At 35.1% G+C, this 16609-nt stretch overlaps 3 non-coding genes across 3 annotated transcripts; all 3 read right to left on the bottom strand.

Moving 5' to 3' along the window:
- Positions 1–1728: 1728 nt before the first annotated feature.
- Positions 1729–1800, bottom strand: TRNAC-GCA (transfer RNA cysteine (anticodon GCA)). Its single transcript has one exon. It is a non-coding gene; the product is annotated as a tRNA-Cys (tRNA).
- A 6587-nt stretch (positions 1801–8387) lies between these two features.
- Positions 8388–8459, bottom strand: TRNAC-GCA (transfer RNA cysteine (anticodon GCA)). Its single transcript has one exon. It is a non-coding gene; the product is annotated as a tRNA-Cys (tRNA).
- Positions 8460–15079: 6620 nt separating this feature from the next.
- Positions 15080–15151, bottom strand: TRNAC-GCA (transfer RNA cysteine (anticodon GCA)). The gene has a single exon. It is a non-coding gene; the product is annotated as a tRNA-Cys (tRNA).
- Between the last annotated feature and the right edge of the window lie 1458 nt (positions 15152–16609).

Raw genomic sequence — 16609 nt, 5'->3', positions numbered from 1 at the left:
TATAAGTATATGAGGTGCAAAAGATGTCCTTTATCTGCCTTGGTAAAATACAGTGAGGTTTCCATTGCAAGAATTCATACATTTCGTATCACTTGTAGATCTTGGAACATGGAAAAAAACTTTTGTCAAATGCACAAATTCTGCAAAACGTAACTGCTTCTCTACTGCAGTTTGTTGATTTTGGGCTAAGAGCATAGTTAAACCCAATGTTCATTGTTTTGTATATGAAATGATGATATATCCTATTGTTTCTTACAGTGCATTGGGTTGAAAAACATTTTAACAGGATCTATTGAAGAGGGTATATGGTATCAAACTGGGACTTCTTGAACTACACTCCTACGCTCTACCACTGACATAAACCTGTGAATGTTGAAAACTGCCCTTTTTAAAAAAGATGATAGAGTGGGTGACTCTATGGAACTTGTACAACTAATGACATCAGTGCACTTCTGGTCAGCTGTACAAATTAATACATTTCATTAAGGGCATATTATTGGTTTCCACCACAGTTTTATAACATTCATAAGAGCTTCCAATGGACTATTTCAAACTGATCACATCACCAGTAGAACTTGGGTGAATGTAAAACACAGCTTGTATCATATGAAGAAATCCTAAACAGCGTAATGGTGTTTACCCTATGTTCCAGGTGATGATCAGGAGTATTTCAAATGTAGAAATGTGTTGCTCATTACATAAAATGCTAAGATTGTAAATGTTTACTTCAATTTATTTAATTAAAAACATATTTCTAGAGGTAAAACAGTTGGACAAGGGGGCACCCAGATATGAACTAGGAACCTTTTGATCTGCAGTGAAATGCTCTACCCATGAGCTGTACCCCCATTTCTGAAATGTTCACTTTTATTTATTCAGTAATATGTACAAAGTGGAAGCAACATGCAATCACCATCAAAGCAAAGCATTTTCAGCCACCAAACCCTCCTTATAGGTATATGGGGTGCGAAGGATGTTCTTTATCTGCCTTGGTAAAATACAGTGAGGTTTCCATTGCAAGAATTCATACATTTCGTATCACATGTAGATCTTGGAACATGGAAAAAAAATCTTTTGTCAAATGCACAAATTCTGCAAAATGTAACTGCTTCTCTACTGCAGTTTGTTGATTTTGTGCTAAGAGCATAGTTAAACCCAATTGTTCATTCTTTTGTATATGAAATGATGATATATCTTATTGTTTCTTACCATGCATTGGGTTGACAAACATTTTAACAGGATCTATTGAAGAGGGTATATGGTTATGAAACAGGGACTTCTTGAACTGCATTCCTACGCTCTACCACTGAGTTAAACCCTTAAATGCTGAAAACTGCCCTTGTTTAAAAAGGTGATAGAGTGGGTGACTGTATGGAACTTGTAGAACTAATGACATCAGTGCACTTCTGGTCAGCTGTACAAATTAATACAGTTCATTAAGGGCATGTTATTGGTTTCCACCACAGTTTTATAACATTCATATGAGCTTCCAATGGACTATTTCAAACTGATAATATCACCAGTAGAACTTGGGTGAATGTAAAACACAGCTTGTATCATATGAAGAAATCCTAAAAAGTTTCATGGTGTTTACCCTATGTTTCAGGAGGTGATCAGGAGTATTTGAAATGTAGAAATGTGTTGCTCATTACATAAAATGCTAAGATTGTAAATGTTTTCTTCAATTTATTTAATTAAAAATATTTCTACAGGTAAAACAGTTGGACAAGGGGGCACCCAGATTTGAACTAGGGACCTCTTGATCTGCAGTCAAATGCTCTACCACTGAGCTATACCCCCAGTTCTTAAATGTTCATCTTTATTAATTCAGTAATATGTACAAAGTGCAAGCAACATGCAATCACCATCAAAGCAATGCATTTTCAGCCACCAAACCCTCCTTATAAGTATATGGGGTGCGAAGGATGTCCTTTATCTGCCTTGGTAAAATACAGTGAGGTTTCCATTGCAAGAATTCATACATTTCGTATCACATGTAGATCTTGGAACATGGAAAAAAAACTTTTGTCAAATGCACAAATTCTGCAAAACGTAACTGTTTCTCTACTGCATTTTGTTGATTTTGTGCTAAGAGCATAGTTAAACCCAATTGTTCATTGTTTTGTATATGAAATGATGATATATCCTATTGTTTCTTCCAGTGCATTGGGTTGAAAAACATTTTAACAGGATCTATTGAAGAGGGTATATGGTTATGAAACAGGGACTTCTTGAACTACACTCCTACGCTCTACCACTGACATAAACCCTTGAATGTTGAAAACTGACCTTTTTTAAAAAGGTGATAGAGTGGGTGACTGTATGGAACTTGTAGAACTAATGACATCAGTGCACTTCTGGTCAGCTGTACAAATTAATACATTTCATTAAGGGCATATTATTGGTTTCCACCACCATTTTATAACATTCATAAGATTTTCCAATGGACTATTTCAAACTGATCATATCACCAGTAGAACTTGGGTGAATGTAAAACACAGCTTGTATCATATGAAGAAATCCTAAACAGCTTAATGGTGTTTACCCTATGTTTCAGGAGATGATCAGGAGTATTTCAAATGTAGAAATGTGTTGCTCATTACATAAAATGCTAAAATTGTAAATGTTTTCTTCAATTTATTTAATTAAAGAAACATTTCTACAGGTACAACAGTTGAACAAGGGGGCCCCCGGATTAGAACTAAGGACCTCTTGATCTGCAGTCAAATGCTCTACCACTGAGCTATACCCCCATTTCTGAAATGTTTACCTTTATTTATTCAGTAATATGTACAAAGTGGAAGCAACATGCAATCACCATCAAATCAATGCATTTTCAGCCACCAAACCCTCCTTATAAGTATAAGGGGTACAAAAGATGTCCTTTATCTGCCTTGGTAAAATACAGTGAGGTTTTCATTGCAAGAATTCATACATTTCGTATCACATGTAGATCTTGGAACATGGAAAAAAAACTTTGTCAAATGCACAAATTCTGCAAAAAGTAACTGTTTCTCTACTGCATTTTTTTGATTTTGTGCTAAGAGCATAGTTAAACCCAATTGTTCATTGTTTTGTATATGAAATGATAATATATCTTATTGTTTCTTACAGTGCATTGGGTTGAAAAATATTTAACAGGATCTATTGAAGAGGGTATATGGTTATGGAACAGGGACGTCTTGAACTACACTCCTACGCTCTACCACTGACATAAACCCTTGAATGTTGAATACTGCCTTTTTTTAAAAAGGTGATAGAGTGGGTGACTCTATGGAACTTGTAGAACTAATGACATCAGTGCACTTCTGGTCAGCTGTACAAATTAATAGATTTCATTAAGGGCATATTATTGGTTTCCACCACAGTTTTATAACATTCATAAGAGCTTCCAATGGACTATTTCAAACTGATCATATCACCAGTAGAACTTGGGTGAATGTAAAACACAGCTTGTATCATATGAAGAAATCCTAAACAGCTTAATGGTGTTTACCCTATGTTTCAGGTGATGATCAGGAGTATTTCAAATGTAGAAATGTGTTGCTCATTACATAAAATGCTAAGATTGTAAATGTTTACTTCAATTTATTTAATTAAAAACACATTTCTACAGGTAAAACAGTTGGACAAGGGGGCACCCAGATTTGAACTAGGGACCTTTTGATCTGCAGTGAAATGCTCTACCTCTGAGCTATACCCCCATTTCTGAAATGTTCACCTTTATTTATTCAGTAATATGTACAAAGTGGAAGCAACATGCAATCACCATCAAAGCAAAGCATTTTCAGCCACCAAACCCTCCTTATAAGTATATGGGGTGCGAAGGATGTCCTTTATCTGCCTTGGTAAAATACAGTGAGGTTTCCATTGCAAGAATTCATACATTTCGTATCACATGTAGATCTTGGAACATGGAAAAAAATCTTTTGTCAAATGCACAAATTCTGCAAAATGTAACTGCTTCTCTACTGCAGTTTGTTGATTTTGTGCTAAGAGCATAGTTAAACCCAATTGTTCATTCTTTTGTATATGAAATGATGATATATCTTATTGTTTCTTACAGTGCATTGGGTTGAAAAACATTTTAACAGGATCTATTGAAGAGGGTATATGGTTATGAAACAGGGACTTCTTGAACTGCATTCCTACGCTCTACCACTGAGTTAAACCCTTGAATGCTGAAAACTGCCCTTTTTTAAAAAGGTGATAGAGTGGGTGACTGTATGGAACTTGTAGAACTAATGACATCAGAGCACTTCTGGTCAGCTGTATAAATTAATACATTTCATTAAGGGCATATTATTGGTTTCCACCACAGTTTTATAACATTCATAAGAGCTTCCAATGGACTATTTCAAACTGATCATATCACCAGTAGAACTTGGGTGAATGTAAAACACAGCTTGTATCATATGAAGAAATCCTAAACAGCTTAATGGTGTTTACCTTATGTTTCAGGTGATGATCAGGAGTATTTCAAATGTTGAAATGTGTTGCTCATTACATAAAATGCTAAGATTGTAAATGTTTACTTCAATTTATTTAATTAAAAACATATTTCTACAGGTAAAATAGTTAGACAATGGGGCACCCACATTTGAACTAGGGACCTTTTGATCGGCAATGAAATGCTCTACCCCTGAGCTATACCCCCATTTCTGAAATGTTCACCTTTATTTATTCAGTAATATGTACAAAGTGGAAGCAACATGCAATCACCATCAAAGCAATGCATTTTCAGCCACCAAACCCTCCTTATAAGTATATGGGGTGCAAAGGATATCCTTTATCTGCCTTGGTAAAATACAGTGAGGTTTCCATTGCAAGAATTCATACATTTCGTATCACATGTAGATCTTGGAACATGGAAAAAAAATCTTTTTTCAAATGCACATATTCTGCAAAATGTAACTGCTTCTCTACTGCAGTTTGTTGATTTTGTGCTAAGAGCATAGTTAAACCCAATTGTTCATTCTTTTGTATATGAAATGATGATATATCTTATTGTTTCTTACAGTGCATTGGGTTGAAAAACATTTGAACAGGATCTATTGAAGAGGGTATATGGTTATGAAACAGGGACTTCTTGAACTGCATTCCTAGATCTACCACTGAGTTAAACCCTTGAATGCTGAAAACTGCCCTTTTTTAAAAAGGTGATAGAGTGGGTGACTGTATGGAACTTGTAGAACTAATGACATCAGAGCACTTCTGGTCAGCTGTATAAATTAATACATTTCATTAAGGGCATATTATTGGTTTCCACCACAGTTTTATAACATTCATAAGAGCTTCCAATGGACTATTTCAAACTGATCATATCACCAGTAGAACTTGGGTGAATGTAAAACACAGCTTGTATCATATGAAGAAATCCTAAACAGCTTAATGGTGTTTACCCTATGTTTCAGGTGATGATCAGGAGTATTTCAAATGTAGAAATGTGTTGCTCATTACATAAAATGCTAAGATTGTAAATGTTTTCTTCAATTAAAAAAATATTTCTACAGGTGAAACAGTTGAACAAGGGGGCACCCAGATTTGAACTAGGGACCTCTTGATCTGCAGTCAAATGCTCTACCAATGATCTACACCCCCAGTTCTAAAAAGTTCACCTTTATTAATTCAGTAATATGTACAAAGTGCAAGCAACATGCAATCACCATCAAAGCATTGCATTTTCAGCCACCAAACCCTCCTTATAAGTGTATGGGGTGCGAAGGATGTCCTTTATCTGCCTTGGTAAAATACAGTAAGGTTTCCATTGCAAGAATTCATACATTTCGTATCACATGTAGATCTTGGATCATGGAAAGAAAATCTTTTGTCAAATGCACAAATTCTGAAAAATGTAACTGCTTCTCTACTGCAGTTTGTTGATTTCGTGCTAAGAGCATAGTTAAACCCAATTGTTCATTGTTTTGTATATGAAATGATGATATATCTTATTGTTTCTTACAGTGCATTGGGTTGAAAAACATTTAACAGGATCTATTGAAGAGGGTATATGGTTATGAAACAGGGACTTCTTGAACTACACTCCTACGCTCTACCACTGACATAAACCCTTGAATGTTGAAAACTGCCCTTTTTAAAAAAGGTGATAGAGTGGATGACTCTATGGAACTTGTAGAACGAATGACATCAGTGCACTTCTGGTCAGCTGTAAAAATTAATAAATTTCATTAAAGGCATGTTATTGGTTTCCACCACAGTTTTATAACATTCATATGAGCTTCCAATGGACTATTTCAAACTGATCATATCACCAGTAGAACTTGGGTGAATGTAAAACACAGCTTGTATCATATGAAGAAATCCTAAACAGCTTAATGGTGTTTACCCTATGTTTCACGTGATGATCAGGAGTATTTCAAATATAGAAATGTGTTGCTTATTACATAAAATGCTAAGATTGTAAATGTTTACTTCAATTTATTTAATTAAAAACATATTTCTACAGGTAAAACAGTTGGACAAGGGGGGACCCAGATTTGAACTGGGGACCTTTTGATCTGCAGTGAAATGCTCTACTCCTGAGCTATACCCCCATTTGTGAAATGTTCTCCTTTATTTATTCAGTAATATGTACAAAGTGGAAGCAACATGCAATCACCATCAAATCAATGCATTTTCAGCCACCAAACCCTCCTTATAAGTATAAGGGGTACAAAAGATGTCCTTTATCTGCCTTGGTAAAATACAGTGAGGTTTTCATTGCAAGAATTCATACATTTCGTATCACCTGTAGATCTTGGAACATGGAAAAAAAACTTTGTCAAATGCACAAATTCTGCAAAACGTAACTGTTTCTCTACTGCATTTTTTTTATTTTGTGCTAAGAGCATAGTTAAACCCAATTGTTCATTGTTTTGTATATGAAATGATGATATATCTTATTGTTTCTTACAGTGCATTGGGTTGAAAAACATTTAACAGGATCTATTGAAGAGGGTATATGGTTATGGAACAGGGACGTCTTGAACTACACTCCTACGCTCTACCACTGACATAAACCCTTGAATGTTGAATACTGCCCTTTTTTAAAAAGGTGATAGAGTGGGTGACTCTATGGAACTTGTAGAACTAATGACATCAGTGCACTTCTGGTCAGCTGTACAAATTAATAGATTTCATTAAGGGCATATTATTGGTTTCCACCACAGTTTTATAACATTCATAAGAGCTTCCAATGGACTATTTCAAACTGATCATATCACCAGTAGAACTTGGGTGAATGTAAAACACAGCTTGTATCATATGAAGAAATCCTAAACAGCTTAATGGTGTTTACCCTATGTTTCAGGTGATGATCAGGAGTATTTCAAATGTAGAAATGTGTTGCTCATTACATAAAATGCTAAGATTGTAAATGTTTTCTTCAATTAAAAAAATATTTCTACAGGTGAAACAGTTGAACAAGGGGGCACCCAGATTTGAACTAGGGACCTCTTGATCTGCAGTCAAATGCTCTACCAATGATCTACACCCCCAGTTCTGAAAAGTTCACCTTTATTAATTCAGTAATATGTACAAAGTGCAAGCAACATGCAATCACCATCAAAGCAATGCATTTTCAGCCACCAAACCCTCCTTATAAGTGTATGGGGTGCGAAGGATGTCCTTTATCTGCCTTGGTAAAATACAGTAAGGTTTCCATTGCAAGAATTCATACATTTCGTATCACATGTAGATCTTGGATCATGGAAAGAAAATCTTTTGTCAAATGCACAAATTCTGAAAAATGTAACTGCTTCTCTACTGCAGTTTGTTGATTTTGTGCTAAGAGCATAGTTAAACCCAATTATTCATTGTGTTTTATACGAAATGATGATATATCTTATTAATTCTATTATTTCTTACAGTGCATTGGGTTGAAAAACATTTTAACAGGATCTATTGAAGAGGGTATATGGTTATGAAACGGGGACTTCTTGAACTGGATTCCTACGCTCTACCACTGAGTTAAACCCTTGAATGCTGAAAACTGTCCTTTTTTAAAAAGGTGATAGAGAGGGTGACTGTATGGAACTTGTAGAACTAATGACATCAGTGCACTTCTGGTCAGCTGTACAAATTAATACATTTCATTAGGGGCATATTATTGGTTTCTACCACAGTTTTATAACATTCATATGAGCTTCCAATGGACTATTTCAAACTGATAATATCACCAGTAGAACTTGGGTGAATGTAAAACACAGCTTGTATCATACGAAGAAATCCTAAACAGTTTCATGATGTTTACCCTATGTTTCAGGAGATGATCAGGAGTATTTCTAATGTAGAAATGTGTTGCTCATTACATAAAATGCTAAGATTGTAAATGTTTTCTTCAATTTATTTAATTAAAAAAATATTTCTACAGGTAAAACAGTTGAAAAAGGGGGCACCCAGATTTGAACTAGGGACCTCTTGATCTGCAGTCAAATGCTCTACCACTGAGCTATACCCCCTGTTCTGAAAAGTTCCCCTTTATTAATTCAGTAATATGTACAAAGTGCAAGCAACATGCAATCACCATCAAAGCAATGCATTTTCAGCCACCAAACCCTCCTTATAAGTATATGGGGTGCGAAGGATGTCCTTTATCTGCCTTGGTAAAATACTGTAAGGTTTCCATTGCAAGAATTCATACATTTCGTATCACATGTAGATCTTGGAACATGGAAAAAAAATCTTTTGTCAAACGCACAAATTCTGAAAAATGTAACTGCTTCTCTACTGCAGTTTGTTGATTTTGTGCTAAGAGCATAGTTAAACCCAATTGTTCATTGTTTTGTATATGAAATGATTATATATCTTATTGTTTCTTACAGTGCATCGGGTTGAAAAACATTTAACAGGATCTATTGAAGAGTGTATATGGTTATGAAACAGGGACTTCTTGAACTACACTCCTACGCTCTACCACTGACATAAACCCTTGAATGTTGAAAACTGCCCTTTTTTAAAAAGGTGATAGAGTGGGTGACTCTATGGAACTTGTAGAACTAATGGCATCAGTGCACTTCTGGTCAGCTGTACAAATTAATACATTTCATTAAGGGCATATTATTGGTTTCCATCACAGTTTTATAACATTCATAAGAGCTTCCAATGAACTATTTCAAACTGATCATATCACCAGTAGAACTTGGGTGAATGTAAAACACAGCTTGTATCATATGAAGAAATCCTAAACAGCTTAATGGTGTTTACCCTATGTTTCAGGTGATGATCAGGAGTGTTTCAAATGTAGAAATGTGTTGCTCATTACATAAAATGCTAAGATTGTAAATGTTTACTTCAATTTATTTAATTAAAACATATTTCTACAGGTAAAACAGTTGGACAAGGGGGCACCCAGATTTGAACTAGTGACCTTTTGATCTGCAGTGAAATGCTCTACTCCGGAGCTATACCCCCATTTCTGAAATGTTCACCTTTATTGATTCAGTAATATGTACAAAGTGGAAGCAACATGCAATCGCCTTCAAAGCAAAGCATTTTCAGCCACCAAACCCTCCTTATAAGTATATGGGGTGCGAAGGATGTCCTTTATGTGCCTTGGTAAAATACAGTGAGGTTTCCAGTGCAAGAATTCATACATTTCGTATCACATGTAGATCTTGGAACATGAAAAAAAAATCTTTTGTCAAATGCACAAATTCTGCAAAATGCAACTGCTTCTCTACTGCAGTTTGTTGATTTTGTGCTAAGAGCATAGTTAAACCCAATTGTTCATTCTTTTGTATATGAAATGATGATATATCTTATTGCTTCTATTGTTTCTTACAGTGCATTGGGTTGAAAAACATTTTAATAGGATCTATTGAAGAGGGTATATGGTTATGAAACGGGGACTTCTTGAACTGGATTCCTACGCTCTACCAATGAGTTAAACCCCTGAATGCGGAAAACTGCCCTTTTTTAAAAAGGTGATAGAGTGGGTGACTGTATGGAACTTGTAGAACTAATGACATCAGTGCACTTCTGGTCAGCTGTACAAATTAATACATTTCATTAAGGGCATATTATCGGTTTCCACCACAGTTTTATAACATTCATATGAGCTTCCAATGGACTATTTCAAACTGATAATATCACCAGTAGAACTTGGGTGAATGTAAAACACAGCTTGTATCATACGAAGAAATCCTAAACAGTTTCATGGTGTTTACCTAATGTTTCAGGAGATGATCAGGAGTATTTCAAATGTAGAAATGTGTTGCTCATTACATAAAATGCTAAGATTGTAAATGTTTACTTCAATTTATTTAATTAAAAACATATTTCTACAGGTAAAACAGTTGGACAAGGGGGCACCCAGATTTGAATTAGGGACCTTTTGATCTGCAGTGAAATGCTCTACCCCTGAGCTATACCCCCATTTATGAAATGTTCACCTTTATTTATTCAGTAATATGTACAAAGTGGACGCAACATGCAATCAGCATCAAAGCAATGCATTTTCAGCCACCAAACCCTCCTTATAAGTATAAGGGGTACAAAAGATGTCCTTTATCTGCCTTGGTAAAATACAATGGGGTTTCCATTGCAAGAATTCATACATTTCGTATCACATGTAGATCTTGGAACATGGAACAAAAATCTTTTGTCAAATGCACAAATTCTGCAAAATGTAACTGCTTCTCTACTGCAGTTTGTTGATTTTGTGCTAAGAGCATAGTTAAACCCAATTGTTCATTGTTTTGTATATGAAATTATGATATATCTTATTGTTTCTTACAGTGCATTGGGTTGAAAAACATTTTAACAGGATCTATTGAAGAGGGTATATGGTTATGAAACAGGGACTTCTTGAACTACACTCCTACGCTCTACCACTGACATAAACCCTTGAATGTTGAAAACTGCCCTTTTTAAAAAAGATGATAGAGTGGGTGACTTTATGGAACTTGTAGAACTAATGACATCAGTGCACTTCTGGTCAGCTGTACAAATTAATACATTTCATCAAGGGCATATTATTGGTTTCCACCACAGTTTTATAACATTCATAAGAGCTTCCAATGGACTATTTCAAACTGATCATATCACCAGTAGAACTTGGGTGAATGTAAAACACAGCTTGTATCATATGAAGAAATCCTAAACAGCGTAATGGTGTTTACCCTATGTTCAAGGTGATGATCAGGAGTATTTCAAATGTAGAAATGTGTTGATCATTACATAAAATGCTAAGATTGTAAATGTTTACTTCAATTTATTTAATTAAAAACATATTTCTACAGGTAAAACAGTTGAACAAGGGTGCACCCAGATTTGAATTAGGGACCTTTTGATCTGCAGTGAAATGCTCTACCCCTGAGCTATACCACCATTTCTGAAATGTTCACCTTTATTTATTCAGTAATATGTACAAAGTGGAAGCAACATGCAATCACCATCAAAGCAATGCATTTACAGCCACCAAACCCTCCTTATAAGTATAAGGGGTACAAAAGATGTCCTTTATCTGCCTTGGTAAAATACTGTGAGGTTTCCATTGCAAGAATTCATACATTTCGTATCACATGTAGATCTTGGAACATGGAAAAAAAATCTTTTGTCAAATGCACAAATTCTGCAAAATGTAACTGCTTCTCTACTGCAGTTTGTTGATTTTGTGCTAAGAGCATAGTTAAACCCAATTGTTCATTCTTTTGTATATGAAATGATGATATATCTTATTGTTTCTTACAGTGCATTCGGTTAAAAAGTACATTTTAACAGGATCTATTGAAGAGGGTATATGGTTATGAAACAGGAACTTCTTGAAAAGCCCTCCTACACTCTACCACTGACATAAACCCTTGAATGCTGAAAACTGCCCTTTTTTAAAAAAGGTGATAGAGTGGGTGACTGTATGGAACTTGTAGAACTAATGACATCAGTGCACTTCTGGTCAGCTGTACAAATTAATACATTTCATTAAGGGCATATTATTGGTTTCCACCACAGTTTTATCACAATCATATGAGCTTCCAATGGACTATTTCAAACTAATCATATCACCAGTAGAACTTGGGTGAATGTAAAACACAGCTTGTATCATACGAAGAAATCCTAAACAGTTTCATGGTGTTTACCTAATGTTTCAGGAGATGATCAGGAGTATTTCAAATGTAGAAATGTGTTGCTCATTACATAAAATGCTAAGATTGTAAATGTTTACTTCAATTTATTTAATTAAAAACATATTTCTACAGGTAAAACAGTTGGACAAGGGGGCACCCAGATTTGAATTAGGGACCTTTTGATCTGCAGTGAAATGCTCTACCCCTGAGCTATACCCCCATTTATGAAATGTTCACCTTTATTTATTCAGTAATATGTACAAAGTGGAAGCAACATGCAATCACCATCAAAGCAATGCATTTTCAGCCACCAAACCCTCCTTATAAGTATAAGGGGTACAAAAGATGTCCTTTATCTGCCTTGGTAAAATACAATGGGGTTTCCATTGCAAGAATTCATACATTTCGTATCACATGTAGATCTTGGAACATGGAACAAAAATATTTTGTCAAATGCACAAATTCTGCAAAATGTAACTGCTTCTCTACTGCAGTTTGTTGATTTTGTGCTAAGAGCATAGTTAAACCCAATTGTTCATTGTTTTGTATATGAAATTATGATATATCTTATTGTTTCTTACAGTGCATTGGGTTGAAAAACATTTTAACAGGATCTATTGAAGAGGGTATATGGTTATGAAACAGGGACTTCTTGAACTACACTCCTACGCTCTACCACTGACATAAACCCTTGAATGTTGAAAACTGCCCTTTTTAAAAAAGATGATAGAGTGGGTGACTTTATGGAACTTGTAGAACTAATGACATCAATGCACTTCTGGTCAGCTGTACAAATTAATACATTTCATCAAGGGCATATTATTGGTTTCCACCACAGTTTTATAACATTCATAAGAGCTTCCAATGGACTATTTCAAACTGATCATATCACCAGTAGAACTTGGGTGAATGTAAAACACAGCTTGTATCATATGAAGAAATCCTAAACAGCGTAATGGTGTTTACCCTATGTTCAAGGTGATGATCAGGAGTATTTCAAATGTAGAAATGTGTTGATCATTACATAAAATGCTAAGATTGTAAATGTTTACTTCAATTTATTTAATTAAAAACATATTTCTACAGGTAAAACAGTTGGACAAGGGTGCACCCAGATATGAATTAGGGACCTTTTGATCTGCAGTGAAATGCTCTACCCCTGAGCTATACCACCATTTCTGAAATGTTCACCTTTATTTATTCAGTAATATGTACAAAGTGGAAGCAACATGCAATCACCATCAAAGCAATGCATTTACAGCCACCAAACCCTCCTTATAAGTATAAGGGGTACAAAAGATGTCCTTTATCTGCCTTGGTAAAATACTGTGAGGTTTCCATTGCAAGAATTCATACATTTCGTATCACATGTAGATCTTGGAACATGGAAAAAAAATCTTTTGTCAAATGCACAAATTCTGCAAAATGTAACTGCTTCTCTACTGCAGTTTGTTGATTTTGTGCTAAGAGCATAGTTAAACCCAATTGTTCATTCTTTTGTATATGAAATGATGATATATCTTATTGTTTCTTACAGTGCATTCGGTTAAAAAATACATTTTAACAGGATCTATTGAAGAGGGTATATGGTTATGAAACAGGAACTTCTTGAAAAGCCCTCCTACACTCTACCACTGACATAAACCCTTGAATGCTGAAAACTGCCCTTTTTTAAAAAGGTGATAGAGTGGGTGACTGTATGGAACTTGTAGAACTAATGACATCAGTGCACTTCTGGTCAGCTGTACAAATTAATACATTTCATTAAGGGCATATTATTGGTTTCCACCACAGTTTTATCACAATCATATGAGCTTCCAATGGACTATTTCAAACTAATCATATCACCAGTAGAACATGGGTGAATGTAAAACACAGCTTGTATCATATGAAGAAATCCTAAACAGCGTAATGGTGTTTACCCTATGTTCAAGGTGATGATCAGGAGTATTTCAAATGTAGAAATGTGTTGATCATTACATAAAATGCTAAGATTGTAAATGTTTACTTCAATTTATTTAATTAAAAACATATTTCTACAGGTAAAACAGTTGGACAAGGGTGCACCCAGATTTGAATTAGGGACCTTTTGATCTGCAGTGAAATGCTCTACCCCTGAGCTATACCACCATTTCTGAAATGTTCACCTTTATTTATTCAGTAATATGTACAAAGTGGAAGCAACATGCAATCACCATCAAAGCAATGCATTTACAGCCACCAAACCCTCCTTATAAGTATAAGGGGTACAAAAGATGTCCTTTATCTGCCTTGGTAAAATACTGTGAGGTTTCCATTGCAAGAATTCATACATTTCGTATCACATGTAGATCTTGGAACATGGAAAAAAAATCTTTTGTCAAATGCACAAATTCTGCAAAATGTAACTGCTTCTCTACTGCAGTTTGTTGATTTTGTGCTAAGAGCATAGTTAAACCCAATTGTTCATTCTTTTGTATATGAAATGATGATATATCTTATTGTTTCTTACAGTGCATTCGGTTAAAAAATACATTTTAACAGGATCTATTGAAGAGGGTATATGGTTATGAAACAGGAACTTCTTGAAAAGCCCTCCTACACTCTACCACTGACATAAACCCTTGAATGCTGAAAACTGCCCTTTTTTAAAAAGGTGATAGAGTGGGTGACTGTATGGAACTTGTAGAACTAATGACATCAGTGCACTTCTGGTCAGCTGTACAAATTAATACATTTCATTAAGGGCATATTATTGGTTTCCACCACAGTTTTATCACAATCATATGAGCTTCCAATGGACTATTTCAAACTAATCATATCACCAGTAGAACATGGGTGAATGTAAAACACAGCTTGTATCATATGAAGAAATCCTAAACAGTTTAATGGTGTTTACCCTATGTTTCAGGTGATGATCAGGAGTATTTCAAATGTAGAAATGTGTTGCTCATTACATAAAATGCTAAGATTGTAAATGTTTTCTTCAATTTATTTAATTAAAAAAATATTTCTACAGGTAAAACAGTTGAACAAGGGGGCACCCAGATTTGAACTAGGGACCTCTTGATCTGCAGTCAAATGCTCTACCACTGAGCTATACCCCCTGTTCTGAAAAGTTCCCCTTTATTAATTCAGTAATATGTACAAAGTGCAAGCAACATGCAATCACCATCAAAGCAATGCATTTTCAGCCACCAAACCCTCCTTATAAGTATATGGGGTGCGAAGGATGTCCTTTATCTGCCTTGGTAAAATACTGTAAGGTTTCCATTGCAAGAATTCATACATTTCGTATCACATGTAGATCTTGGAACATGGAAAAAAAATCTTTTGTCAAACGCACAAATTCTGAAAAATGTAACTGCTTCTCTACTGCAGTTTGTTGATTTTGTGCTAAGAGCATAGTTAAACCCAATTGTTCATTGTTTTATATATGAAATGATTATATATCTTATTGTTTCTTACAGTGCATCGGGTTGAAAAACATTTAACAGGATCTATTGAAGAGTGTATATGGTTATGAAACAGGGACTTCTTGAACTACACTCCTACGCTCTACCACTGACATAAACCCTTGAATGTTGAAAACTGCCCTTTTTTAAAAAGGTGATAGAGTGGGTGACTCTATGGAACTTGTAGAACTAATGGCATCAGTGCACTTCTGGTCAGCTGTACAAATTAATACATTTCATTAAGGGCATATTATTGGTTTCCACCACAGTTTTATAACATTCATAAGAGCTTCCAATTAACTATTTCAAACTGATCATATCACCAGTAGAACTTGGGTGAATGTAAAACACAGCTTGTATCATATGAAGAAATCCTAAACAGCTTAATGGTGTTTACCCTATGTTTCAGGTGATGATCAGGAGTATTTCAAATGTAGAAATGTGTTGCTCATTACATAAAATGCTAAGATTGTAAATGTTTACTTCAATTTATTTAATTAAAACATATTTCTACAGGTAAAACAGTTGGACAAGGGGGCACCCAGATTTGAACTAGTGACCTTTTGATCTGCAGTGAAATGCTCTACTCCGGAGCTATACCCCCATTTCTGAAATGTTCACCTTTATTGATTCAGTAATATGTACAAAGTGGAAGCAACATGCAATCGCCTTCAAAGCAAAGCATTTTCAGCCACCAAACCCTCCTTATAAGTATATGGGGTGCGAAGGATGTCCTTTATGTGCCTTGGTAAAATACAGTGAGGTTTCCAGTGCAAGAATTCATACATTTCGTATCACATGTAGATCTTGGAACATGAAAAAAAAATCTTTTGTCAAATGCACAAATTCTGCAAAATGCAACTGCTTCTCTACTGCAGTTTGTTGATTTTGTGCTAAGAGCATAGTTAAACCCAATTGTTCATTCTTTTGTATATGAAATGATGATATATCTTATTGCTTCTATTGTTTCTTACAGTGCATTGGGTTGAAAAACATTTTAATAGGATCTATTGAAGAGGGTATATGGTTATGAAACGGGGACTTCTTGAACTGGATTCCTACGCTCTACCACTGAGTTAAACCCCTGAATGCGGAAAACTGCCCTTTTTT

Source organism: Ambystoma mexicanum, unplaced genomic scaffold, assembly GCF_040938575.1.
Source record: "Ambystoma mexicanum isolate Mex_15411 unplaced genomic scaffold, UKY_AmexF1_1 Mex_scaf118, whole genome shotgun sequence".
Classification (NCBI taxonomy): Eukaryota; Metazoa; Chordata; class Amphibia; order Caudata; family Ambystomatidae; genus Ambystoma; species Ambystoma mexicanum.
The sequence above is the reverse complement of the archived record's forward strand: the minus strand, read 5'-3'. Positions and strand labels throughout refer to the sequence as shown.